Genomic DNA, 5606 nt, shown 5'->3' with positions numbered 1-5606 from the left:
AGGGGCATTTTGTTGGGTCACATAATCGATCAAGAGGGCATTGTAGTTGATCCCAAAAAGGTGGAAACTATTTTGAAGGCACATGCTCCCAAAAATGTCAAGCAACTGATGAGATTTGTTGGACATGTTAAATGGCATACAAGGTTTTTGAGATACCTAGCTCATGTATGTCTAGCCCTGACTCATTTAACCAAAAAGAATGTGGATTTTGTTTGGAAGGAGGAGCAAGAAAGGGCTTTTACTTTATTGAAGAAAATGCTAGTAATTGCCCCCATCTTAATTCCTCCCAATTGGAAACAACCATTCCACTTTTTTGTGGATGCTTCTCATTCAGCCATTGGTGCAATTTTGATGCAAGAATCTGAAAAAGGTTGGTTTAAACCAATCTACTATGCAAGCAGGGTATTGTCCTCTGCTGAAAGAAATTATTCAGTCACACTGAAAGGGAATGTCTGGGGATGATTTTTGGACTTCAAAAATTCAAGCATTATTTGTTAGCCAATCAGGTAACCATTCATGTGGATCATCAAGCCCTGGTGTATCTGGTAAACAAGGCACATTCGTTAGGAAGACTAGCTAGATGGGTTCTATTGATGCAAGAATTTGACTATTTAGTAATTCACAAACCAGGTCAGGAGCAAGTTATTGCAGATTATTTGAGCAGATTGGCTACAAGTGAAGTTCCCACTCAAGAAATTGATGAATTACTTGATGCAAACCTATTTCTAGTTCAGGTGATTCAAAAGAAGGATTCATGGTATGCAGATATGTTGTACTTTCTTCTTGAAGGTGTTTTACCAAGACAAATGGTAGTTACACAAAGAATGAAACTTGCATGGCAAAGCAGGTCTTTTACATTAATAATGGGAGTTTTGTATAGAAAGGGAATTGATCAGATTCTCAAGAGATGTGTGGAACATTGTGAACAAAATACAATATTATCTGAAGCTCATTCAGGTAAGGTAGGAGGACATTTTTCAGGGAATATCACAACGAAGAAACTTTTACAAGCAAGTTTGTGATGGCCATCAATTTTTAAATATTCCCATTAGTTTGTAAAGACATGTTTGACATGTCAAAAGGATGAATGCTGATAGGACGCCTTTACAACCTGTTTTACCACTTGAACCTTTTCAAAAATGGGGGTTATATTTTCAGGGCCCTGTGAAGCCAACAACAAAGTTTACAGGGAACAATTATGTTCTTGTGGCAACAGACTATTGTACCAAGTGGGAAGAAGCACATGCAATGAAAGACAACAGAGCAGAGAGTGTGGCTAAATTTCTGTACAAAAATATAATGACTAGATTTGGATGTCCAGTGGAATTGGTTTCAGATCAAGGAGGACACTTTATCAATAAAGTAATCAAGAAGCTTACTGAATATCACCTGATTATCCATAAGAAGTCCACAATTTACTATCCACAGGTAAATGGTCATGCAGAATACACTCACAAAACTCTGGTAAGAATTTTGAGAAGAATTGTTTCAAAGAATAGGAAAGACTGGGATATAAAATTAGATTCAACATTGTGGGCATTCAAGACACCATTTAAAGTAAGTACAGGGATGACAACATTCAAGATGGTGTATGGCTTGGAAGCAATTGTTCCAATGGAACTTATTGCTCCTAGTTTGAGAATTGCTATTCAATATAAATTGTCAGAAAATGAATCATTAGTTTGTAGACAGGAGCAACTATTGAAACTGGAAGAAAGTAGGATTCAGGCTGCTTATCCAATTGAAGCTATCCAAAGGTGAAGACAGGCTTGGGTAGACATGAATATTAAATACAAATCATTTCAGAAGGAGATTGGGTCCTGATGTATAATAGCAGACTTGGCAAGAGGCTAGGAAAACTCAAACTGAGGTATTTGGGTCCTTCTCAAATTGTAGAAGAGATAGGAAATTCAACATTTTTACTGGCAGACTATGAAGGAAGAATATTCCCTAAAGCAATGAATGGTTTTTGACTGAAACCTTTTGTGGGTGGGAACCCTCATTTCAAGAGTAAGATTAATGATGAGTTAAAGCATGTGGCAAATTTTGTGGGGATTTACATGGTTAGTGGTGAGGAGTCACATCGGGTAATTTCAAATTTTGAATTTAAGAGTTACTCTGAACTCATTTTACCCCAAGCTTCTTTACACTTACTCTGCGTGCGTTTTTCCTTCTACGTTTTGCTTCTCTGTGTGGCCATGTCTAAAAAACCTCTCACCATTGATGTTTCTTTTGCTTCACTCTCTCAAAAGAATGATTAGCATGGTACTTTGGGGACAAGAAGGTCAGCAAGGAAAGCTTTGCATATTGCTAAGGCCATTGCTTCTGCAGATATCATGATTGATGAAGAGCTGTCTGCACCTCTTGAAGAGTCACCACTCGCCATAGAAGTTGAACATGTTGATTACACATTCCTTTACATGCGTCAGGAGTTGGATTTTAAGGTAGAGCACACAAGGAATGGCTCAAGAGGATTGGTCTCATTTAGTATGCTATGTTTCCATGTTCAAGGCACTAAGGGTAATATATTTGGTAGTTTTTGGTTAAGCCCATAGTTAATCTCTAAAGTGTTTCAGTTACATTTGGAGGAAGATAACTCTTTTGGGAGGTCTTCAGATGCTATGATGGAATCAGAGTTTGGATAGGCTCAAGGTGATAGAGGCTACTACCCAGTGAGCAAACTGCAGAATCCTTTCAGATTTCAGCAAATCAAGTGGTATTTGGAAAAGGGATGTGTTTTGGTCAAACTTGAGTATATTTATAAGGAAAATTATGCTCTTCTTCATGCTGCTGAGGGTGGAAGAAAGATATGTTGGGACAACCTACTCTTCCAAAGGATCAATTCAAAAGTGTTTTCAACAAAAGAGAAAGGACATATTCACAAAGATTGAAGCTTTTCTCCTTGCACTACATGTGCATGCAATACACATGACAACTTTGGGGGGAACAACCTTAAGTGCTATAGAATATGGGGGTTTGTACAACAAAGATTCTTTTGGTTATGAATCTTAGGCTGAGAGCAGCAAGGATACAGACATGGACAATATTCAGGATAAGAGCAGAAGGAAAAAACTGAGGGATCCTCAAAGCCAAAACTAAGAGCCATCAAAACTGACAAGGATGAAGATGACATATGTAAAAGCTTGGGGAATCAGTTTAATACTGATCTAGATACTTTAATGGGGACCCCAAAACCCATTACAAATGTTGAAGTAGGTAGTTTTTTCTCTCCTAAGCCATCCTTGAAATTGAAGAGGAGGAAAATGGAGAGTCCGGCCATAGAAGCCAAACAGGATTTGGGGGAAGGAGTACTGCTTAGTTAATTTGGAGATCAAGTTACTATTTCAGAAGTTTATAAGGCTCTTGACCTTGTCAAAAACTTTGCCTCACAGAGCCAACTAAACAGTTCAGTCTGGCAAAGAGAAAAGTATCAGTTGGAAAATCAGATTGTCCAACTTTAGATTCCATCAGATCTGAGGGAGATGCCAAGTTGATTTCAGATTAAGAGGGCATAATTCTTAAATTGAAGGAGGAGTCACTCAATGCTAACAATGTTGTTAAGTTTTATAGGTCTCAATTACACAGAAGGGAAAGAACATCAAAAATCATTCAGTCATGGAAGGAACAATGACTATCAACTCTAGATACCCAATTGGAGGTATTGCAAAATGATCATTCTCAGTTGCAATCTGAGAATAGTGTGCTTTTGAGCAGGGTAGAGGCTTGCCAGGAACTAGAGGCAAAACTAAGGGAAATGTCTGATGAAGATTTTGATTTAAATGGGTGGTATTTACTACCACATGATGTTGAAGTACTGAAGACTGAGGTCAGAAAACAGGGAGAGTAGGTGTGGTTGGAATGAAAAAGGAAAATGCTTTATCTAGTTAATACTCCATACCAAAGTTTTTCCAGAGAGGAGAACACTGGTGAATATAAGCTTCTTCAAAAGCAATATGAGGACCTCAAAAAAGAGTTTGATGATTTCAAAGTGCAAAAGCCTGTGGATGTCTTTCAGGAACACAAAACTGAATAGGAGAAACTCCATCAGATAACTAAGGAAGCTACACATGCCCTTGAGGGAACAAAGGATTCCCATACTCTTATAGATGCAGTAGAGACACGTGAGGCTCTGAATCTGGATATATCAGCACTTGTTACTGAGCAGGTTACTAATCAGAACCTGAAGAGTTGGAGGCAAGTACAGGTACTATAGCAGAGATTGTTCAAGATATTTTGGGCCAAGAAGATGTAATTGGGAAGTTTGTAGGCTTTCAGCAAGAGGAAACCTTGAAAATCACTGGGGAAGGGGTCGGAATAACCACCGAGGATGAAACCAGACCTGCAACATTGGCACAGTCATCAGTTTCCTTAGGGGAGCCTGTGAAGGAGTTACCAAGGGATTTTGATAATTTAGTTACTAAAATAGTGTTTTTAACACTAATGGATGGGGAGTGTCTTATTGGTATAATATTATGTATTTGTACAACTTGGATTCAGTTCCAGGCACTATACTTTGCATAGTGTTATCTAGTAAGCACTTAGAATTTTTTTGGAACAAGGGATTAATGGGTGTCAACTCCAATGTTTTTTGAGCTAAAAAACTTTTTTCCACGGGGCTATACCAGGTGTTAACCTTAGATATAGTTTCAGTTAAGTGTTGGTAGAACCTTAGCTTTTAGCTTTTAGTCTTTTGTAAGTTAAACGGCTTGTACGTCTTCAATTCTAGAAGTAAGTTATCCCGTGCCCCTTGTAACAAGAAGAAAAAGAGGAAATGGAAGGAATGAAGAGCTTTGGCCATGGAGAGATCTATTTCTGTCTCTTTTCTATGTTCAATTCCTGTTCTGTTCTCCCTGATTCATTACTGCATACTGAAAGGGTACTGAATCATGTATCTAGTCTGTATTGAAGTATTGAAAGGCTTTGTTTGGTAATTTTATGCAATTACTCAACCCCTAATGCCTCAATAGCATTGCCTTCATGGCATGCTCCACCTCATCTGCATGTCTCTTGTCTTGCTCCTGCATCTCTCTTAGTCGATGGGTTTGCATTTCCAAAATAGTGCGTAGTCTAGTGGAGAACACCTTGTTGCTCTCAAAGATACGGCCCATTGGCTCCCCAACAAAGACAAAACTCCACAATTTCCTCCACACTGAACGACAATGTCGTTCTCATTTGTATACTACATGAGCAATTGCCAAACAAACCAATTCCCATCTTCCATACCCCCTTCATAAAAAACAAATCTCAAAGCCCCTATCTCTCTCCTCCTTCAATCCCCCCCCCCCCCCCCCCCCCCCCCCCCCTCTCTCTCTCTCTCTCTCTCTCTCTCTCTCTCTCTCTCTCTCTCTCTCTCTCTCTCTCTCGCAATGCACAACATCTCTATATCAATTAGGGTAAACCAAGCACTAGCGCCTAGTCTTGGTTGCATGTGTGTGTGTGTATATTATAGAGAGACGTACCTTGAACAAAAGTGTCTCAAATGATAATAATTGTAAATTGAGTTAAAAAACAATACTTTATATACCCCCAATAGTTGTCATAAATTCTCGAAATGCCCTCCAAATTTTTCAAAATTTCCAAAATACGACTCGTTGTGAGATTAAATT

The sequence above is a fragment of the Adiantum capillus-veneris genome, chromosome 26 (assembly GCF_014529385.1).
Source record: "Adiantum capillus-veneris isolate H3 chromosome 26, ASM1452938v2, whole genome shotgun sequence".
Lineage (NCBI taxonomy): Eukaryota > Viridiplantae > Streptophyta > Polypodiopsida > Polypodiales > Pteridaceae > Adiantum > Adiantum capillus-veneris.
This window is presented reverse-complemented; position numbering follows the sequence as displayed.